The sequence below is a fragment of the Rhinopithecus roxellana genome, chromosome 2, assembly GCF_007565055.1.
Source record: "Rhinopithecus roxellana isolate Shanxi Qingling chromosome 2, ASM756505v1, whole genome shotgun sequence".
Classification (NCBI taxonomy): Eukaryota; Metazoa; Chordata; class Mammalia; order Primates; family Cercopithecidae; genus Rhinopithecus; species Rhinopithecus roxellana.
Window position 1 is genome coordinate 76,001,303 of NC_044550.1, and position 24,312 is coordinate 76,025,614.

Here is a 24,312-nt window from a genome sequence, read left to right on the forward strand (position 1 = left end):
TTCTTTATTTAGAATATTTGCAGCTATGATTGGCCGGGCACGGTGGCTCACGCCTGCAATCCCAGCATTTTGGGAGGCCAAGGCTGGCGGATCACTTGAGGTCAGGAGTTCAAGATCAGCCTGGCCAAAACAGTGAAACCCCACCTCTACTAAAGTGCAAAAATTAGCTGGGCATGGTAGCACATGCCTGTAATCCCAGCTTCTCAGGAGGCTGAGGCAGGAGAATCGCTTGAACCCGGGAGGAGGAGGCTGCAGTGAGCCGAGATCACGCCACTGCACTCCAGCCTGGGCGACAGAACAAAACTGTCATACACACAAAAAAAGAACATTTATAGCTATGAGCATATATGAGTTTGACCCAAAAAAAAAAATCTGTTTTTTATTGGATAAGTTTTAAGGTTAAGGTTATACTAACTTCATACAATGAGTTGGAAAGCTTTCCCTCTTTTACTATTCTTCTGGGATAGTTTATATATGACAAGTATTATGTATCCTCTGAAATTTTAGTAATAAACCTGGGTCTGATGGACTTTTTTTTTTTTTACTTTTTCCACGTTATAATGGACTTTATTTAAATGTGTATATAAGGAAGATGCATATGTAAGAATAAAGAAATTGAATGGTTGTTAATTTGAGCTATTTCTTCTTGAGTCACTTGTAAATTACAGTTTTGTTTTGTTTTTTTTGAGACAGTGTCTCACTCTGCCTAGGCTCTAGTGTAGTGGTGTGATCTCAACTCACTACAACCTCCACCTCCCAGGTTCAAGTGATTCTCCTGCCTCAGCTTCCTGAGTAGCTGGGACTACAGGTGTGCACCACCCTACCTAGCTAATTTTTATTATTATTATTATTCTTTGTAGTTAGGAGGTCTCACCATACTGCAGGCTGGTCTCGAACTCCTGGACTCAAGCAATCTGCCCACCTCGGCCTCCCAAAGTGCTAGGATTACAAGCGTAAGCCACAGTGCTTGGCCTAAACTATAAAATTTTAACATTATCCATTTCACAGGTTTTTAAATTCCTTGGCAGCAGTTTTTTCACAGTGTTCTTTCATGGTTTTTCAACTTTTTATTCTTTTGGCCCTATATTTGTTCTTCAGAGTGCTCGTTTTTCTTTAATCTGTCTTTACAGAGGTTCTTCCATTTTATTAGTTTCTGGTTTTATTAATAATCTAGTACTGTTTTATTTTCTATTTATTAATATTGACTTTCATCTTTATTTTTAACTTACTTCTACTTTACGTGGATTTATTCTGTTGGTCCTATATTGACATGTAGATTTGGATATATGCTCATTATATCAATCGTTCTTATTCTCCAGTAAATACATTCAAAGCTATTATATTTCGTAGTGAGTTCTGCTTAAACGAAATTCCAAGTTTTCTTGTTTGTTTGAGACAGGGTCTCACTCTGTCGTGGAGGAGAGTACAGTGAGAGACAGTACAGTGGCACAATCATGGCTCACTGCAGCCTTGAACTCCCAGGCTCAGGTGGTTCTCCCATCTCGGCCTCCCAACTGGTATTACAGGTGTGCACCCACACCTAGCTACATTCCAAGTTTTAATATGCAATATTTTCGGCCAGATGCAGTGGCACTTTGGGAGGCTGAGGCAGGCAGATCACTTGAGGTCAGGAGTTCAAGACCAGCCTGGCCAATATGGGTGAAACCCCATCTCTACTAAAAATACAAAAATTAGCCAGGTGTGGTGGCATGTGTGCCCATAATCCCAGCTACTCGGGAGGCTGAAGCAGGAGAATCGCTTGAACCCAGGATGCAGAAGTTGCAATGAGCCAAGATCACGCCACTGCACTCCAGCCTGGTCGACACAGCAAGACTCTGTCTCCAAAAACAAAAAACAAACAAAAAAAAAAAAACAGAAAAAGAAAAGAAAAACAATATGCAATGCTTTCAATGTTATTTAGCCATGAGTATTTTAACATTTTCATTTCTTCTTTGGTCCACTAATTTTTAGTTTCCAATATTATTAAGTACTTTGATTGTCTTTTCATTGTTTTCTAATATTCTTGCATCATGACCAAATATTTTGTTTGATTTTCTTTTTAGAGAGAAGGTCTAGCTGTCACTCAGGCTGGAGTGTAATGTGGCCTATAGGTGAGTGCCACCATGCCCAGCTAATTTATTTTTTACACAGACAGAGTCTCATTATATTGTCTTGTCTGGCCTCAAACTCCTGGCCTCAAGTGATCCTCCCACTTCAGCCTCCCAAAGCACTAGGATTATGGGCATGAGCCACCATGCCTGGCTGAAATAACATATTTTGTATGACACTGATTTTCTAGACATTGTTAATATTCCTCTATAGAATAGTACATGTTTAAAAACTGACTTACATATAACTAAAAAATGTTTAAGTTTCTATTAGGTTACGTACAATGTCCTATATATCTCCAATTTACAAAGTTTGTTAAGCCCTTTGTAGTTAAATTCTTTGATACCATTTTTAATTTTGTATATGCTTGATTTTTTCCACTTTGACAAAGACGTCCCACTATTTTGTAGACATGCCTAGTTTTCCTAAAAATTTTTGTTTTAAGTGGTATTTCAAGGCTGTGTTGCTAGATGTATATAAGTTTATGATGATTTTGTTTTCTAGATTGTTCCTTTTAGCAATATAAAGAGTATCTCTGTGTCCCAATTAAAAATGTTCAACCTAAATTGTATTTTATTATACCTGCTCCCTTTGATTAGTATTTTTCTGGTAAACATATTTTTCTATCTTTAAAACTTAATTTTGGGCTGGGCGCAGTGGCTCATGCCTGTAATCCCAGCACTTTGGGAGGCTGAGGCGGGCGGATCAGGAGGTCAGGAGATCGAGACCATCCTGGCTAACACAGTGAAACCTCGTCTCTACTGAAAAAAAAAAATACAAAAAATTAGCCGGGCGTGGTGGCGGGCGCCTGTAGTCCCAGCTACTCGGGAGGCTGAGGCAGGAGAATGGCGTGAACCCGGGAGGCGGAGCTTGTAGTGAGCCAAGATCGCGCCACTGCACTCTAGCCTGGGCAACATAGCGAGACTCCATCTCCAAAAAAAAAAACTTAATTTTGGTTTATCTGTTATATATCAGCTGTTTCCACTCATTTAATTTTGCTCTATGCATCTATTATAAATAACACAGGTTATTGTCTTGTGATTGCAATAATTTTAATATAATTTCTGATACATTTTGTACTTACTTCTACTATCTTGATCTATTATTTCTATTCCATCATTTTATTCTCCTTTGTTGCCTTTTGTTAAATTGGTAAAGTTTAGTTTATTCCCTAACCTATCCCAAAGTTATTATTTTGAAAGCTACATCTTCTATGTTCTGGATGCTTAAAATAAATGTCCCTCTTTTCACTTCTCATCTTTTCCAAATAATGTTTCATACAGTTCCTATTTTATTCAAGGGCCATCACAATCCGGTCCTACTGCACCTTTACCTGTCTAGCATTATCTCTCAACCATACCTGTCTATGTAGCCTACACTCTAGTTAAACTACACTGACGGGCAGGCTCTAAATAAAATACAAAGTTCTTGGCAATCCATTTTGGTTCATGATGTGTTCTTATTCAATAAACAAATATTTTATTGAAAACCTACTGGGTTCCTGGCCCTAAGCAATTCCAGTAAACACAATGGATATAGTCTCTGACTTTATGGAGCACAGTGTGGAAACATTAAGCAAACGAGCACAAATATAAATATAGTCGAGTAAAACTTCCTGAATACATGAATTCAGGTAACGCAACTGATGATTGGCTCCCATCTTCCATCCTATCCTCAAAAAGCAGTCACAGGAGTATACAACTACCACCAGGTGGCACCAAACCACAGCTGGACCTTAGACTGATTTTGGATACTTTAGTCTGAATTCTGGAACCCATTTCATACACACACCTCTTCCTCCTATACCCAGACTGACCCGGGCCATTTCATTAACCTCACATTAATGCCAGGTTTTATGTGATTTGAATTTCTTGGAAGGTATTTACTACCTAATGGTGGGAATTGAATGCATCACAAGTTGTAGTGCTAACAACAAAACACATTAAAGAATGGAGGGCTATGATAAAAAATAACAGAACAGTCCTAATTGAGATTTAAGAATATCAGCCAAGGCCTCTTTTTCTGTGAGAAAGTGACATTTAAACTATAATCTAAAGGACAACCAGGAGTTAGAAATTGAAAACTAGAAAGTAATCTACTCCAGACAGAAAATGGCATGCATGAACACCCTGTGGAGATCAAGAGTTTGGATTAATGGAAGGATGAAAGGAGCACTGATTACAATAATTTGTATTGTGAGGGGAAGGGATATTATATAATTCATCACAGTACAATGCTTGAGCTTGGGCTCTGGGTTAAATCCTTGCTTCTACCACTTAAATCGCTATCTAGCCTTGGAAAAGTTATTCGGCCTAGGGTTGTTGAGAGTGTGAAATATGTATGTTAATATGTAAAACCCTAAAAACAATTCCTGGCAATATAGTAAAGAAACTTTAAATGTTAGAGCTGTCTTTTTTTTTTGGGGGGGGGGGTTGCTTTTATTATTGTTTCTAGATGAAACCAAATTATTCAGTGTCTTAAAGACCATGTTAAAAACTCCTGCCAGGTGCAGCAGCACATGCCTGTGGTCCCAGCTAGTTGGGAGGCTGAGACAAGAGGATTGCCTGAGTCCAGAAATTCTGGGATATAGTTCACTAAGTCAATTGGGTATCTGCACTAAGTTTGGCATAAATGTGAGGGACCACAAGGTTGCCTATGGAGAGGTGAACCAGACCAGGATAGAAACAGAGCAAGTCAAAACTCCTGTCCTGATGAGTAGTAGGACTGCACCTGTGCATAACCACTATGTTCCAGCTTGGGCATCATAACAAGACCATATCTCTTTTAAAAAAAATTTTTTTAACTGCATCCATTGAAATACAGAAAAAAATAAAAATTAAGTGAAAACAACTTTAAAATACTCCTGAATTTTATCTTAAGTGCAATCAGAATCCACTGAAAGATTTTAGGGAGGGAGTATCACTATTCCACTTACAAATTTATATTTTAAATCACTTTGGCTACTATGGTGAGGCATAGATTGCTGGAGGTAGGAAGAAGAGGCAATAATGAAAACAGAAAGGCTGATTAGAAGGCCAAAGGACATCAATATAGCTCATGTAAAAAAAACTACAGAGTGAACTAGCCTAGTAGCAACGAAGATGGGAAGACTCAAGGTATACTTTGGAGGCAAAATTAACATGATTTGGTAATGGACTGGGAGAAGGTAGGAAAAGGTATAAATGAATGACTTCTCAACTAGAAAATTCTTTTCTTCGAAATGAAATTTTATTTATCCTCCCAAACTCAACTAAAATGTAAACTTCCATGGCCGGGCGCGGTGGCTCAAGCCTGTAATCCCAGCACTTTGGGAGGCCGAGGCGGGCGGATCACGAGGTCAGGAGATCGAGACCATCCTGGCTAACACTGTGAAACCCCGTCTCTACTAAAAAATACAAAAAACTAGCCGGGAGAGGTGGCGGGCGCCTGTAGTCCCAGCTACTGGGAGGCTGAGGTAGGAGAATGGCGGTAAACCCGGGAGGCGGAGCTTGCAGTGAGCTGAGATCCGGCCACTGCACTCCAGCCCGGGCGACAGAGCGAGACTCCGTCTCAAAAAAAAAAAAAAAAAAGTAAACTTCCCATCAGAATAGCTAAGATCTCTCTCCTTCACTCTTATAACACTAATATTATTAAACCTTAGGTTATAAAGAATTGTTTCCTTATATATTTTCCCCATAAACGAGTGAGATTCTTTACAGGAGGGGCCATATCTAATTTCTTGTTCTAGTTCACATAAAAAGAACACAGTGCCACACACATCACAGGTCATCTCAGGTAACCCCACTAATGGTCTCAGATCCAGGACAACTCATTCTTTTGTTCTTCCTCTGATAAGCACAAGAATTCAGTCTGCTTTCTTCTCCTTTCAGCTATTCTATTTTTTGGAGTTCTGTTTCCCCTAAGACTAGTTGCAGAATTAACTGGAGTCTCTCATGAGCCTCCTCATTTCTTGTGGCCTCCAAAAACAAGTATATAGGGATTCTTTCTGTAAAGCACTTGGTACTAATTATTATGGAGAAACAGAGGATAACAAAATTAGACATAGGACTTATATGATCTTACAATAGTGGTCTCTGACCTATACAATACTTGACTCCTTTTGTAAGATGGTAAACTGAATGCACTGGCTTCTGATCTTTACTTTTATTCCCCAGGATAAAGGTCACTAAAAGTTCTTCCTTTTTTATGGAGGCCTCTCTTCCCAGAACATAGGCCTTCAGATGAAGCCTAGCCAAAATAATCAGTGCTTCTCGTCTCAAGTAAATAACTTGCATCTGATAGCCTCCTAAGTCTGTAATATTAGCAATGGAATTAAAAACAAATGTAATTCTGCCAGCCTTATTTTTCCAAACAAAATGAAAGAAGCTTAATGTTGTAAACCGAGATACTAACTGTAGACCAATGTCCCTAGAAAAAAAATTTAAAAAAAAAAAAAAAAGGATGCCAAGTTTATTCAAGAAAGTAAATGTCTCAAAAAGAAATTACCACCTTTTAATTTCTTTCACCTCTTGAACCAAGTTCTTGGTTTCCTCTTCAAAAGAATTTTTTCATTCTCAGTAATTATTCTAAATCCTGCCTTTATTTTCCAACTATTACATATCAGAATAAAGGTGATATGGGGAAAAAAATTCAGATTTTCCTGTAAGACTTGTCAAACACCATATATAAGAAGTATCAGCCGGGCATAGTGGCTCACGTCAGTATTCCCAGCACTTTGGGAGGCCGAGGTGGGCGGATCACCTGAGGTCAGGAGTTTGAGACCAGCCTGGCCGAGATGGTGAAACCCCATCTCTACAAAAAACACAAAAATTAGCTGGGCATGGTGGCGGGCACCTGTAATCCCAGCTACTCAGGAGGCTGAGGCAGAACTGCTTGAACCCAGGAGGCAGAGGTTGCAGTGAGCTGAGATCGTGCCACTACACTCCAGCCTAGGTGACAGAGCGAGACTCCTTCTCCAAAAAAAAAAGAAGTATCTTTTTGCTAACTAGATCAGAGACATAAATGTTTTTTGTTTTGTTTTGTTTTGTTTTGTTTTTTTCCTCCCGAGACAGGGTCTTGCTCTGTCACAATGCAGTGTCACAATCACAGCTCACTGAAGTCTTGACCTGCCAAGTGCAAGCAATCTGCCCACCTCAGCCTCCAAGTAGCTGGGACTGCAGGCATCTGCCACTATGACAGACTAATTTTTGTATTTTTTTGTAGAGATGGGGTTTTGTCATATTGCCCAGGCTAATCTTTTCTTTCTGATATAAAACTTTCTCGTGATCTTTTGCAAGCTCATCTATTGATAAGAAAATCTCCCAAGTTCTAGCTGTGATATTGTGAAATATGTGTGAAATATATTTATTTAGTCTTGCTCCCCATTTCCTAGCATACAAGTCCTAAAATCCTTGGAATCTCCAAAGTAGTAAGTGTCCTTTTGTGTGCCAAAGATTGACTAATGGCTGCCAGCCCCTAGGTATCTTCAGGATGGGGGCTGATCACTAGAAAGACCAAGGCAGGATTATAGGGTTGGGACTTTCAGCCCCACTCCCAGCCTCTGGGCCTCAGGAAACAGGGCTGAAGGTTTAAGTCAACCACCAACAGCCAATGACTTAATCTATCATGCCTACTTCATGAAGCTTCCATAAAAACCCAAAAGGAATAAGTTCAGAGACTTTCCAGATAGCTGAACATGTGGAGGTTCCTGAAGCGTGGCATGCCCAGCGAGGGCATGGGACCTCCATGACCCTTCCCCCATACTTCACGCCCTATGCATTCCTTCATTTGTATCCTTTAAATATCCTTTATGATAAACTGGTAAATGTGTTTCTCAGAGGATCTGATGCTAACTCCAGGCAGACAGTGTCAGAACTGAACGGAATTAGAGGACACCCAGCTGGTGTCTACTACAGAACTGACTGACCAGTTTATTGGTTGGGAGAAATCCCACACACTTCATGGTAATCAGAAGTTCCAGAGGTCTTGTGTGTTAACTGTTGAGAGTATAGTGAGACAAACAGTTTGTTTTTCTACTCACTAACAATATCTTTTAATAATAACGATCCCTTGCCAGCAGCAGCCCTATCACCTGGGGACTTGTTAGAAATGCAAATTCTCCAGTTCTACCACAGATCCACTGAATCAGAAATCCTAGGGATAGGTCCAACACTCTGTATTTTAACAAGCCCTTCTGATGATTCTTATGCATGCTTAAGTTTAAGAACCACTGGCCATGGAAATTTTTGTCATGGAGATAGAAGGGATCTCAAACAAACAAAGAAGTCATTAAAATATTTAATAAACATTTGAAGAGATATATTAAATGCTCAGCCAAAGAAATTAAATTGTCACTCCATTAATGAATATGAAAAACTACCACTACATATTTGAGAGGCTTTTCTTCCTTTTAAAAAAAGAATAGAGCAGGGATCATAAAACTATACTTAAAATGTGACATATTTAAACTGACTTTCAGATCCCTACTATGGACTATTAGGGAAAAGAGAATGGAAGTAGGGCAGAACATAGAGGAAGAAAGGATGATGAAAAAGGTAGATGACAGTTAAAATAATACATGGATGAGACTTGGGAACAATAGATTTTTAGCTTCCAACTGAAATTTAGCTCATTAATTTTAAATAAAAGCACAAACCACAGTTGTTTTAGTAGTATCTGTGATTTCATGACCAATATAAATCATATATATTTTCATATCTTATTACAGTTTGGTTTTTTTTTTTTGAGACAGGGTCTCACTCTATATAATTTATGGTTGTCACTACTTTGAAATTATAGCAGTAAATTGTATCTGCCACTAGATTTCATTATTTAATATATTAATACAGAAGCACATGCATTGATATATATCACAATTTAAAATAGTTTGATAACTATGTTTCTTTTTTTTTGAGACAGAGTTTTGCTCTTGTTGCCCAGGCTGGGGTGCAATGGCACAATCTCGGTTCACTGCAACCTCCGCTTCCCAGGTGCAAGTGATTCTCCTGTCTCAGCCTCCCAAGCAGCTCAGACATGCGCCACAATAACTGGCTTTTTTTTTTTTTTTTTTTTTTTTTTTTTAGTAGAGAAAGGGTTTTACCATGTTACTCAGGCTGGTTGCGAATTCCTGACCTCAGGTGTTCCACCTGCCTCGGCCCCCCAAAGTGCTGGGATTACAGGCGTGTGCCACCATGCCCAGTCTTGATAACTACATTTCAATATATATGGTTTCTTTTTAATCCTAGATATTTTACTTTATATTTTAAAACAATGCTCTGAGAGAAAGTTCATGGGATTCACCCTGTGGCCAAAAAGGTTCATGACACAAAAAGGCTGAAAAACCTTACAATCTAAGAACTGACCACTGAATTAAAAAAAAAAAAAAAAAGGAAAACCTTACAAAATTTAACAGGTAAGAGCTATTAAAAGTTCTATTTACCCCCTCTGAGTGACAGGCCTCTTTATAAATAAAGACATTCACAGACAACTACCCTCTTCACCACCACCACCACCACCTCCTTGAAACATTATTTGTGTTAAAAACCTCTTGTTAAAACAAAACAACAAATGTGTGAGGTGATGGATATCCCAATTACTCCGACTTTATCATTACACATTATATATATATATGTATGTATCAAAATATCATACCTACCCCCAAAATATGTACAACGATTATAAACCAATTTTTAAAATACAAAAAAAAAAATCAAAATAAAACAACACTAAGGGTAATAACAATCAACAGTTAATAACTATAGTTAAAAGAGACAGAGAGGCATCTTTACCACACAGGGAATTTTCACATTTTAGGGGAATTAAATAAAAGCGCCTCTCAATAGCTAAACAGACTTCTATTAGTAAGTCCCTTAATCTTCTTGTAGTAAAATTTGGGTATTCTAGATTTAGAAATGTGTGAATGGTGGAAAGGTAATATGATACACATACCAAATACAACATAACAACTCTCACAAGTACGGGACAGCACCACATGATAAAACTTATAAATACTAGCCGGGCGCGGTGGCTCAAGCCTGTAATCCCAGCACTTTGGGAGGCTGAGACGGGCGGATCACGAGGTCAGGAGATCGAGACCATCCTGGCTAACATGGTGAAACCCCCGTCTCTACTAAAAAATACAAAAAACTAGCCGGGCGAGGTGGCGGGCGCCTGTAATCCCAGCTACTCAGGAGGCTGAGGCAGGAGAATGGCGTGAACCCGGGAGGCGGAGCTTGCAGTGAGCCGAGATCGCGCCACTGCACTCCAGCCTGGGCGACAGAGCAAGACTCCGTCTCAAAAAAAAAAAAACTGATAAATACTGGAAAGATCAAGAAATCCTTCCTAAAGAAACGTCTGATCACAGATAAAAACAGAGGGGCTGGCTTTTTAGGCAAAGTGTAAACCTTACCAAGTTGTGGAAGCCAAAGAGCCAGGAGAAGAGAAGAAAAAAAAAAAAGGCATGGTAAGAACTATAACTGAAAAGGTGAGAATGATAATATATAAAGGTCTTGTGTATCTTTTAAGGCATTTGATTTTATCCAGACTGTCATGATAGTACAAGGGCTTTATGAAAGAAAATGACAATCAATTTGTCGATGATAGGCTGTCATTAAATTTTTTTAAAAAGAAAATGACAATCAAAGTACATTTTAGGAAACTTATACTAGCAGCAGTATGAAGAATGTATTGAGCTTTCTTCATGCCAGGCACCACGCTTAACACTGTGAATACCTTATTATTAGTTTTCAGAACAGTGAGAGACAATTACTGTATTCTTCATTTTGTAGATGAGGAAACTCGTACTAACAGAAAGTAAATGGCTTCCTCAAGGTTATACAAATTAAATTAACGATAGAAGGGAGACACAATTCTCTTTTGATTTCTGGTAGTGAAATAGAAATTCAGAACATTTTATTAATAATTATGTTATGGAAGCTTATTAAAAAACAAAAACTACAGAATCTCTCAGGCCCCAAAGCAGCACTCTAGGACAGAAACAATCCTGTCCTAGGAATCAGGAGACCAGGGTTTCTGGACCTGCTCCATTGCTAACTAGCTCTTTTGAAGAGGTGGACTAGATTACCCTAAAATCCATTCATATTCTTTAAAAAAAAAAAAATCTGTGCTTTCTAAAAATGCCATAGAATGACTAAAAAGCACACTCAAAATAGCAGAGTAGGGTTGTGGGGAGGTGGTTAATGGATAGAAAGGCAACAAAATATACCCTGCTCTGAGAACAGACTTGTCTTTATTAAACAGGTAAATGTCCGTGGGTAGAAAATAAGAAAAGATCAAATAATTGAGGAACTGGTTGTTAAGGAAGGTCACAGAAAACTCTCAAATGAGGGGAAGAGAACAACCTTCAAACTCACACATCTGAACATTTTAAGATGGTGGGCCCAAATAAGTAAGTATGCTTGCTGCCCTGTGTCCAGAACTGTTAGAGTAACTCTGATGCAATGATTGAATGAGGAGGCATCATAGTAACTCTTCTTTATTTAAAGAAAAACATCATGGAAAATACCTTCTGCCAAAGATACTATGTTATCTCCCTGAAAAAGCCCTCATATACCTTAAGGAGAGCATAGTAAACAAGCATCATTGCCAAAAATAACCTGCTGGTATAAATCTAACTTTATTTTTTTTTTGCAGGAAGATGCTTCAATAACTTCAAAAAGTAAAGCTAACAACATTTTAGTTTCTTGGTCCAACAATTATTTCTGGTCACTAATGTAAGACAACTTGCGGTCTGGCCAGTACTCCTAATCCACAGTATTTAACTGTCTGATTTACAAAATTTAAAAATTAAAACCTAGTTGGGAAAAATGCACTACCATGGCATGAGACAAGCAGCATTATGAAGTAGCAGACTTAATGAGGTAAACAGCGAAATATAATACAGTTTATTAAATGAGAATTTTAGTCCCTTGGCTATTTATGACTGTGCCAAAGTAGTACTAACAAGCCAGGTGGTCCTACTGTAAAGGTATAAGGCTGTTCTATAAGACATTTAGTCTTAAGAGACAATCTCTTAAAAGAGATACCTCTTCTTTAGAATCATAATTCACATTTGCATATTAAAATATCTGAGAAGCCTTCCTGTAAATAAATCTGTTTAATTTTCCTTCACCCAGCATTTTCTAAATTTAATCAAAACCCCATTTTTCGTAGTCATAAAAAATGAAATTGTGTCCTTTGTAGCAACATGGATGCAGCCAGAGGCTAACGCACAGACAAAAACCCACATATCACACTTATAAGTGGGAGCTAAATTTTGGGTTCATATAAGACATAAAGATGGGAATAACAGTCACTGGGGATTCCAAAAGAAGGGAGGGAGGAAGGGAGAGAGGGAGAAACAAGCAAGGATGTTTTTCAAACTTCCCACGTGTACTGTGTTCACTATCTAGGTGATGGGATCAATAGAAGCCCAAACCTCAGCATCATGCAGTATACTCTCGTAACAAACCTGCACACGTACCCCCGAATCTAAAATAAAAGAAACATTAAAAAATATTTTTGTCTAATAATTAATATTGTATATTAGAAATCGCTTTGAAAAAGAATGCTATTTTTTGATGTAAGCATCTTCTAAGTACTAGCCATATCAACTAATCAGAAAAACTTCTAAGCAATTTACACTCAAAGCTATGTCTGTGCTATTGGTATAAAAAAAGAAAAAACTACCTAATCACAATAATAAGATTAAGGCTCTTTAAGTGGCAAAATAAGATAAAGCTGCTGACCATAAGCAGAGTACATGCTCTGGGGTCCTTGTCCTTCCCCCAAAACAACATGATGGGCTTATGTTACATTTTCTTGCCCAATTCCTGTTGTGACCAAAGACAGACATCTATAAGGCAGCTATCCAGGGACAAAATGTTTGAGAATGGCTATGGAATAAAACTAACTAAAGATAAAACCTGAGTACTAAAAAAAACTCATCTTTGTTTCATGGGACACCTTTCTAATCAGGAGACTGAACTGATAACCATATCATAGACAATCATGTTTTTTCATGCTTTTACAGAATGAAGTTATAAACAGCATCTCACAATTGAAAATTATAAAAGAAACCTAGTTTGAATACCTACCTGACACTTGAATTCCCTTTACAACATCCCTAAGTGGCATTCTAGTTCATGCTTTAAAATCTCCAGTTGTAAAGATACTCACAACCTCTCATTCCATCTTAAATAACTGCACTGCTTAGGAGCTATGATTTGAATCTTTATCTAAATCCCCATAAAAATGAGAACTTGTCATTAATAGGCCAACCTACTCCAAAATAAATTGTTGGTAAACTAAAAGGTCACTTCTTTTTGGCAATTAAAAAGCACACATATCTGGAATATTCCATACTTCTATTGTAAATATTCCATTATATCATTAATTAACAGGATAGTAAATATCTTAAGGAAGAAGGAAAGGGGAAAATTAAATTGGGGAAAATAAGATGCATTTAAATTAACACTGCTGCCAATATTTTATTAATTTTAGTAGTACATACATATTAGTTGAATTTTTCAGTTTAATATTCTAAATATTGTGTATTACATTTTTTAAAAAGAAAAAATCCATTATAAAGCCCTTTTATATATATTTAGTTGTAAAGGCTCAAATCGTAGCTCTTCTATATATAATTCTCTTTATGGTATCTATTACGACACCTGAAGCCTAGAACACTGTCAATGATGCCAGTCGAAATAAAAACCAGCAGTTTGTATGTGGTGCTGAAAATACACAAAGAGTTTCAAGATAACTTTTACTTATAAGTTAGTCCTCAAAGACATCAAGACCAAAAGAAATATATTAACTTATGCTGTTTAGTACAAATGATCAAAATGATACAGTTTTTTTTTTTTTTTTGAGACAGGGTCTTGCTTGTTTGCCCAGGCTGGAGCAGTGGAGCCATCACAGCTCAATGCAGCCTTGAACTCCTGGGACTGCAAGGAGTAGCTGGGACTACAGGTCCATGCCACCATACCAGCCTTTTTTTTTTTTTCCCCCCGTACAGACGAGGTCTCAATATAAAATAATATTCCTATTACACAATTGACTTAAAGACCACCTAGATAAATACCTAACAAATTCAACAAATAGGCATGGCATTCAATCAGGACTTGCTGTTTTGAGTCTCGCCCAGGTCCTGGAAAAACCCACAAGTTTACACAAATGGGCATGGACAATGGATAAGGGACAATGATTCCTCCTCCTGAAACAGCACCGTACAAAGCATCTACCTTGTTAACTCCAAAAAGAAAGGCTGGCTGAGCAACTATCTTAATCTCCACTACTTTTAGCTTAGTGTAGGCAATGAACATACTTATACCCCAAATCTGGAGAGGTAGCCAACTTAGTAGAAGATGAATAAGAACAGTTAGCTAGATATCAGGGAGCTATGAATGAGAAATCAACGAGTTCAGACTTCAAGTAATTCTCTGACTGTCCTATTCCTTTTTCCATTTACAGCACTTACTATTTTGAAAAAAACTAAATTTGTATTTTTCAAAACTGCTCAAAACTTTTAAAAGGCTCCTCACTGCCCTTTAGATTTATATGATCCAAGAAACAGATAAAAAGCTTTAAAAGCCCTCAGCAATAAGATTTTTTCTTTTTTGCCTCTTATACTTTATTTTAATCCCCTTTCCTTCTCATAATTCATACACTAACCCTATTGAATCTCTTTCAGCAACTCAAATAAGCCTTGTTTTTCTTCCTCCAGACTTTCAACCTCACTATTCTCCGCCTGGATAATTACTTCAGATGTCACATCCTCAGGAAGGCATTCTCCTGCTGTTTACTCCCATAAACTTTGAATTAATCCTATCATAATTCTCATCACATTTTAGCATAATAACATGTTTAATAAATTGTTCATCTTCTACACATAGCTGAAAGCCTGGTGAGGGCAAAGAGAGGGTCTTGTTTACCACAAGATATTCAGCTCTGAGGCTGGGACACTGCAGGTCCTCAGTAAGCACTGACAGATGGCTGAATGGATGTATGGATTTGCCTAGAGATATGTGTTAAAGCATTCCTATTTGTACATCTAAGAAAATCTTAAAAACTATCTCTGCTTGGCAACACTTGTAACCTTGTTTGCTACTCATTTAAAATTCTATGTAATCCAGATTTAGCCTTCTCCTCAGTCTGAATTAATAAAATTGTATTATTTAGATACACTATTGTATAGCAAAGTTAAAAGTTAACTAGTGTTTCTTTAAAAAGTCTCTCTGAATTGCTTGAACCAGGAGGTGGAGGTTTCAGGGAGTCGGAATCGCACCACTGCACTCCAGCCTGAGTGACACAACAAGACTCCGTCTCAAAACAGATAAATTAAAAAAAATTTTAAAGTCTCTCTGAATACAAAGGAATGAATGGCTACTAGTTTCCAAAAATCAAACAAATATCTTTGAATGATCTATCGTCTAGATATACTTTTCTTTCCTTTTATATAAAACAGATGTTTTTTGGTATACAAACATCATTTAAAATCATTTCTTTTCATCCAGGCAGGGTGGCTCATGCCTATAATCCCAGCATTGTGGGAGGTCAAGAGGGGAGAATTGCTTGAGCCCAGTAGTATGAGACCAGCCTGGGCAACATACTGAGATCTTGTCTCTGCAAATAATAAAAAAGTTAGCTGAGTGTCGTGGCGTTTGCCTGTAGTCCCAGCTACTAGGGAGGCTAAGGTGGGAGAAGCACTAGAGCTGGGACAGTCAAGGCTCCAGTGAGCCATGATCATACCATTGCACTCCATGGGTGACAAAGAGAGACCCTGTCTCAAAAAAAAAAAAAAAAAAAAAAAAAAAAAAAAAAAAAAAAATTGGCTGGGTGCAGTGGCTCACGCCTATAATCCCAGCACTCTAGGAGGGCATGGTGGTGGGTGCCTGTAATCCCAGCTACTCAGGAGGCTGAGGCAGGAGAATCACTTGAACCTGGGAAGCAGAGTTTGCAATGAACCAAGATCGTGCCACTGCACTCCAGTCTTGGTGACAGAGACCCTGTCTCAAAAAAAAAAAAAAAAAAAAAATGGAGGAGCGCAATGGCTCATGCCTATAATCCCAGTACCTTGGGAGACCAAGGAGGACAGATCGGATCACTTGACGTCAGGAGTTTGAGACCAGCCTGGCCAACATGGTGAAACCCCGTCTCTACTAAAAATACCAAAATCAGACGGGCGTGGTGGTGGACACCTGTAATCCCAGCTACTTAGGAGGCTGAGGCAGGAGAATCACTTGAACCCGGGAGGCAGAGGTTGCAGTGAGCCAAGATTGCCCCACTACACTCCAGCCTGGGTAACAGAGAAAGACCATGTCTCAAAACCAAAAAAAAAAAAAAAAAAGTAAAAGTAAATAAAATAATTCCTTTTCATTTCTGCTTTATTAATTGACAAGTAGGTCTTTGCTTTTGGCCACTATTTTCTCCTTCACATAATTAATAATCTGTAAAACATACATTCAAGTGTACTAAAAATTGTGCTATTTTAACGAGCCCTTAAAGGATCCTGTTTTTAAATGACAGTTTAAAAAGCAGAAGCGGCCGGGCGCGGTGGCTCAAGCCTGTAATCCCAGCACTTTGGGAGGCCGAGATGGGCGGATCACGAGGTCAGGAGATCGAGACCATCCTGGCTAGCACGGTGAAACCCCGTCTCTACTAAAAATACAAAAAACTAGCCGGGCGAGGTGGTGGGCGCCTGTAGTCCCAGCTACTCGGGAGGCTGAGGCAGGAGAATGGCGTGAACCCGGGAGGCGGAGCTTGCAGTGAGCCGAGATTGCGCCACTGCACTCCAGCCTGGGCGACAGAGCCAGACTCCACCTCAAAAAAATAAATAAATAAATAAATAAATAAATAAATAAATAAATAAATAAATAAAAAGCAGAAGCTTCATTTCATTTTCTTTTTAGATCTCAAAGTTCTACTAATTAAGTGATATTCAATTAGGATAACAATCTATTGAAGTAAATATGTCATATTAAAAAAAGATTTTCTGGCCGGGCGCGGTGGCTCAAGCCTGTAATCCCAGCACTTTGGGAGGCCGAGACGGGCGGATCACGAGGTCAGGAGATCGAGACCATCCTGGCTAACACGGTGAAACCCCGTCTCTACTAAAAAATACAAAAAACTAGCCGGGCGAGGTGGCGGGCGCCTGTAGTCCCAGCTACTCGGGAGGCTGAGGCAGGAGAATGGCGTAAACCTGGGAGGCGGAGCTTGCAGTGAGCTGAGATCCGGCCACTGCACTCCAGCCTGGGCGACAGAGCGAGACTCCGTCTCAAAAAAAAAAAAAAAAAAAAAAAAAAAAAAGATTTTCTTTTTCTATATACTCCATAATCTGACAATTATGGTTATTTTGTATAATTTTAAACAATATGGTTATATGATTTTTTTATTTAAATATCCTCTCTTAAAAGACATTAAAGAATTTAGAGGCTGGGCATGGTTGCTCACGCCTGTAATCCCAGCATTTTGGGAGGCCAACGCAGGCAGATCATGCGATAAGGAGATCGAGACCATCCTGGCCAACATGGTGAAACCCTGTCTCTACTAAAAATACAAAAATTAGCTGGGTATGTTGGTGCACGCCTGCAATCTCTGCTACTCAGGAGGTTGAGGCAGGAGAATTGCTTGAACCCAGGAGGCTGCAGTGAGCTGAGATCACGCCACTGCACTCCAGTCTGGCAACAGAGCGAGACTTCGGTCTCAAAAAAAAAAAAAAGTTTAGAGAGCAAAGTCAGCACTCATATGGATTTCCATACCACAACTCACCCCCATTTTTCATAGGCCTCATATTTTAATGTTTAATTCCCAGTAAATGAGAGTTTCAGGAAAGATTCATAATTGCAAATCGTATTTCATTAATCCTAAGATACACATTTTTCACATTTGACATCTCTGAAATCAGTACCTATCTTAAAGTTGATAGTCCCTTAGAAAGTTTATATTTGGCGGCATTTTTTCCTTTAGTGGTATAAAAATGTTTATTACAATTGATAGCATCTCAGGCTAAATGAAATAGTTTTGTTGTTGTTTTTGTTTTGTTTTGTTTTTTGAGACGGAGTCTGTCTCTGTTGTCCAGGCTGGAGTGCAGTGGTGCCATCTCAGTTCACTGCAACCTCCGCCTCCTGGGTTCAAGCAATTCTCTTGCCTCAGCCTCCCCAGTTGCTGGGATTACAGGCGTCCAACCACCACACCCGGCTAATCTCTTGTATTTTTTAGTAGAGATGGGGTTTCACCAAGTTGGCCAGGCTGATCTTGAACTCCTGACCTAGGCCTTCCAAAGTGATGGGATAACAGGCTTGAGCCACTATACCTGGCTGATAGTTATTATTAAAGTATTTAAAAAATTTATCTAATAATACTGCCTGATCTAAATCACAGTACAATTACAATTCAAACAATTCTAGAGTAAAAACTAAATGAACTTAAGACTCACATTTTACCATTTTAGAAAACTTAGGGCTAGGCTAACCTCAAGAAAATAAATAATTGCGGGAAAAAACACTTTTTAAAAATTTAGGAAAAGATGTAGATTAGAAGCAAAAATAACAGAAATGACCAAAAAAAATGACTTAAAGACATTCAGTGAATAGTAGCTTCCAAGGAAGTAGAGGCATGAAATAGCCCCAGAGCTTCATCTATAAAAAGAAACAAATATTAAGAACATGGCAAGGGATAACTCAGCAAACTATCTTGGAGGAAAAATATTATCGTATTACTTCTCCTTCCTTAAGGAGGAATCATTGTCACCCTTTAAACAAAAATATGGTAAAGGTAGATGAAATAATTTTAATGAAATATAAAAGTATAAACATTTTTAATAAATTAAAAACCAACCTACCAGCATTGTCTTCCTTCTGGCTCAATCTGTTTCACCTTCAGGTAATCCTAGGATAGGGGCTCCTTTTCAGATCCCCAGTTTTTCATGTCGATCTTCTACCTCCCTGTGGCAACAATATTTTCTAATTAAAGGAGTCCTTTTGTGCCACAGGGAGGATTTCTGATGGTATAACAAATACAAAAGTTATGACAGCTCATCATGAAGTCAAATTAGTCCTGAGATTCTTCAAGAAAGAAATTTGGCTCCTTATCTTATTTTTCATGAAGGAAATCTGGTTTTATTTTTTAAACTGCATTTTAAAAACCTAAACTTTCATTTTTACTTTTAAAAAGCACTGCTTTCCTGTTGAATTATGTAAAAATTCTCATCATGATCTATCTTTTCAACTAATGTGTAAACACAATTTTGTTGATCACTAAAAATGGTTTAAGTTTTCTTGATAATTAACTAATAAGACTAAATGTTAATGTCTTGATACATGGTTAAGGAGCAAAGTCCTGCACCAAGTGGTCAGAAGACAGAAGCAGGAAGCTTGTATTATATAATATTAATTATGATTAAAATGCATATTTTTAAAAAAGACTAAAAGAAAATGTTTTTAAAAAAAGCAACAATCATCATCTCCTTGTTGGTAAGATTAGGGGTGATGATTTTCAGTTTGTTTATTCTTTGCAATACTTTCCAATTTTTTCCATTAAGCATGTATTGCTTTTAAGAAAAAAATCAGGTCTGTAATCCCAGCACTTTGGGAGGCTGAGGCGGGCAGATCGCATGAGGTCAGGAGTTCGAGATCAGCCTGTACAACAAGGAGAAACCCCGTCTCTACCAAAAATACAAAAATTAGCCAGACATGGTGGTGAGTGCCTGTAATTCTAGCAACTGAGGAGACTGAGGCACGAGAATTGCTTGAACCCAAGAGGCAGAGGTTGCAGTGAGCAGAGATCGCGCCACTGCACTCCAGCTTGGGCGAGAGAGTGAGACTGTCTCAAAAAAAAAAAAAAAAAAAAAAAAAAAAATCAAAGGCCGGGCACAGTGGCTGTAATCCCAGCACTTTGGGAGGCCGAGGCGGGCGGATCACAAGGTCAAGAGATCAAGACCATCCTGGCCAACCAACATGGTAAAACCCCGTCTCTACTAAAAATAAAAACATTATCTGGGCATAGTGGCACACACCTGTAGTCCCAGCCACTTGGGAGGCTGAGGCAGGAGAATCGCTTGAACCCAGGAAGCAGAGGTTACAGTGAGCCGAGATCACACCACTGCACTCCAGCCTGGGTGACACAGTGAGACTCCACCTCAAAAAAAAAAAAAAAAAAATCCAAATTATTAGATATAAGCAAGAATGATGAACACCAACTGTGATTTTTAAAATGAAATTTAAGTCTGACTTTACATAGATGGTTCTTGATTATACTACAATACTAACTCAGAACTCAATCTGTTTCCATTTGTATTTTCCAGCTAGTTATTATATGTTCAACAGTATATTCAACAAAAGGAAAAAGTATGGTCTCCGTCTTCAAGGTGCTTACACACTCACTGGGAAAACAACAGGAGTATAGTATATACAACAAAAATAATATAAGCAATAATAGATAAAAATAATAAAAGAATACAAGAAAGTACCTAAATCCAGATGGTATAACAGATCAGGTAAGGGAATGTTTAATGTAGACCACAATCATTGTGGAAATCTTCATGTCGTTGGGCCTTAAAGGACGGCTAATACCTACCTGAGCACATTATAGATAGGAGGAAACTGTCTTTGAGCAAACGCTCAGAAGCATAAATAGTACAATCCATGCAAAGGTCAGTAAGAAAAATAACTAGGAGAATACAGTGTTTCAGCAGATAAGAAGGCAAGATTATGAAGGATTACTTCTGGATGATTCTATGGGTCACTGAATTTGACAGAAGAGTGGTCACTGAAATCTGATAAAGAGCTTCAGTAGAATGATAAATGGAGATGCCAGAGCACAATAATCAAGGAAGGAATGACAAGGAAAAAGTATAAATTGAAAGTATAAAGCATTTGTTTTTGTTTTTTTTAAAGTGGAAGCAAAAGGAAGGAGAAAAACACAAGAGACATAAACAAAGTTAAACAAATATTCCATTCTAATGTATAAAAGTCCTGTCCATACTTGAAGTCACAAGGAAGGTGCTAATGAAATTAAAGAAACTCTGTCACAAGCACTGTGCTTTATGTATTTATTTTATGTAATCTTCACAACCCTGAATTCCTATTTTCTGACAGTGAAACACTCTGAAAAGGTTAAATACTGCCAAGTAAGTGATAAAGGGGAAATTTGAAATCAGAACTAACTAACCCAAGTCAATACTCTTCCCTTTCCTACTAAAGAAAGTTACTTACAGGGAAAAAACAAACTAACTCAGAAATAGTCCACCCAGGATTTTCTCTTTTTTTGAGATGGAGTCTCACTCTGTTGCCCAGGCTGGGGTGCAGTGGCCGGATCTCAGCTCACTGCAAGCTCCGCCTCCCGGGTTCACGCCATTCTCCTGCCTCAGCCTCCCGAGTAGCTGGGACCACAGACGCCCGCCACCTCGCCTGGCTAGTTTTTTGTATTTTTTAGTAGAGACGGGGTTTCACCGTGTTAGCCAGGATGGTCTCGATCTCCTGACCTCGTGATCCGCCCGTCTCGGCCTCCCAAAGTGCTGGGATTACAGGCTTGAGCCACCGCGCCCGGCCAGGATTTTCTATCATATTTGACTACTCTGATTCTTCTGCACTCTTTAAAATGCAAACATTCTCTAAGGTTAATTCATTAATTCTACGTCCTTTGTTCTCTATCACAGAGAGACAAACATAGAATTTACATATCTTCTTCCTTGGGAAAAATCTCTGAAATACGTTTCCTCTTGGAAATTTAATTTATTTCCGCGGCTTTAAATGAAGATGATTCCCAAATCAGTTTCTCCCTGACCTTTCTTTACTAAGCTTTAGTTGTACTAGATATCTTCCATTTGCTCCTCTAGATTTATTCTCCACCCTTCTTCACCTTGCTCTCTGTCCCTGGAGACTGACTTCATCAGTGGGACTCTCATGGCTTCAGACTGGGTTTGGTCAATGGAGCACCTTAGCAGGATATTATTTGGAAGAGGCATTGCCCTCCAGCTAGCTGTGTCCTTTGATCAAAGGTTCCAGAATCTCCCAAGGTGACTCCCTGTTCAGGGCTCTATTCTTCAGGATTCTGGTAACCCTTCCTTCCCCTTGGCCCATGAGCCAAAGGACAGAAACAGCAGTTATTGCTTGGTCTGCAGTACTGCACTGTCTCTTATGGTTACCTTATATTTGCCTGTTTGTAACTAGTCCTTTATTAAAACATTCCTTAAATTATCCTAATTTGAGCATGCCATCTCTTTTGTGATGGGACTTTGACTACACATTTGTGCGTTTTTGTTTGATTGTTTTTGAGATGGAGTTTCTATCGCCCAGGCTCGAGTGCAGTGACATGATCTCAGCTCATTGCAACCTCCGCCTCCCAGTTCAGGCAATTCTCTTGCCTCAGCCTCCTAAGTAGCTGGGATTACAGGTGTGCACCACCACACCCAGCTAATTTTTGTATTTTTAGTAGAGATGGGGTTTCACCATGTTGGCCAGGCTGCTCTTGAACTTCTGACTTTAAGTGATCTGCCTGCCTTGGCCTCCCAAAGTGCTGGGATTACAGGCATGAGCCACTGCACTCGGCCACATTTGTGCATCTTTAAATACCTAAATATTCATCCTTAAATGTTCTGCTTCAACTCAAAATCATCATAACTATTACCAAACTTATCTGCTTCACCAAACAATCTTACCTTCCTCAAATCATATGTGCTACTATCACCATCACCAAGGGTCAAAAAGCAGAATATTTTACCTAACTGTGTCTCTCCCCCTTATATGTCATGTAAGATCATATATAGTAGTATAGTTTATACAAGCCCTTTCTGTTCCTGTTGCTACTACCTCGTTTTAATATTTCTCAGGTCATCCTTCAACTCATACTACAACAGCTAGTCTTCCTGTCTCATCTTTCCCCCTACAATTAATCCTATATCCAACTGAAATACTAAAATTGCATGGTACTTTCTTTTTAGAGACATGGCTCACTCTGCCACTCAGGCTGGAGCACAGTGGTACTACGATCATAGCTCACTGTAACCTCAAACACCTAACCTCAAAGGATTCTCTGGCCTCAGTCTCTCAAGTAGCCAGGACTACAGGTGCACGCCACCATACCTGGCCGCTTTTTAAATGTTTTTTAAGAGATGGAGTCTCACTGTGTTGTCCAGGCTCGTCTTGAATTCCTGGCCTCAAAAGATCCTCCCACCTCTACCTCTGCCTCCCAAAGTACTGGCCCCCTAGTATTTCCTACTTAAAACCTTCCAAGTCTTTCTGCTTCCTTATATACCTAATTACGAACTCTTGAGATTTAATTCACAATCTAGTCATAGCTCTTAATGAAATCTCGTGCCAATGTCTTAATTACTCAAGATCTTCTGAACAAGCACTTAATTTCAATAGTCTACTCATTTATTAATTATATTTCCCTCAGTTTACAGTGCATTTCACCTACCTCCTATTTGTCCACTTAAATCCTATCATGTATCCTTTACTTTCTCTAAAAAAATTACCTAATCCTGTAAATTGAACTTTCCTCTTCTGAAAATTCCTTTGAATTTGTAAACAACGCTCATTTGACTCTTAACTGTTTTGTATTTTAAATATAACATAGATTTTTATCTCCACAACTAAATCACCCCTGAAAAGAAACATGTTGAAAACAGTACCTTGCACATAACAAATGCAGACATAACCTGCTCTCACAAATTAAACTGGAAAGTTAAGGGGATAAATAGAGTAACAAGTATTTGTTAAGGTGAAAAATGAAGGAGTAAATCCTAAACAGCTCAGTCACCTTAGTCCAGTCTTTTATTTTTTTTTTTTTTTTGAGATGGAGTCTCGCTGTGTCACCCAAGCTGTAGTGCAGTGGTGTGATCTCGTCTCACTGCAACCTCTGTCTCCCAGGTTCAAGCAATTCTCCTGCCTCAGCCTCCTGAGTGGCGGGGACTACCACCACGCCTGGCTAATTTTTTGTATTTTTAGTAGAGACGGGGTTTCACCATGTTAGCTAGGATGGTCTCGATCTCCTGACCTCATGATCTGCCCGCCTCGGCCTCCCAAAGTGCTGGGATTACAGGCGTGAGCCACAGCGCCCAGCCTCTCCTATACAATTTAAGAGAACATTAGTATTACACATAAGCTCTGTGAGGGAAACGTAGACTGTTAGTCTACAAAAAGGAGAAACAAACAGCCCATAATCACTACTAACAAAATGAGAAATTCTTTTATATACAAAATAATAAAGATGGCTACATGAAAA

General features: G+C 38.7%; 1 protein-coding gene across 13 annotated transcripts in view; it reads right to left on the reverse strand.

The window, feature by feature from the left end:
• Window positions 1-24,312, reverse strand: part of ELF2 (E74 like ETS transcription factor 2) — a 132,107-nt gene that overhangs the window by 39,211 nt on the left and 68,584 nt on the right. For 3 of the 13 annotated variants that reach the window (XM_030917147.1, XM_010353496.2, XM_010353494.2), the window contains one exon: window positions 18,929-19,031. The exons of 6 other annotated variants lie outside the window; for them this stretch is intronic. The gene's annotated coding sequence lies outside the window, so the exon portion shown is untranslated. Of the gene's footprint in view, window positions 1-18,928; window positions 19,088-20,101; window positions 20,224-24,312 lie in introns of all 13 variants that reach the window. 4 more of the 13 variants (XM_030917145.1, XM_030917146.1, XM_030917144.1 and 1 more) reach the window with 2 other exon arrangements.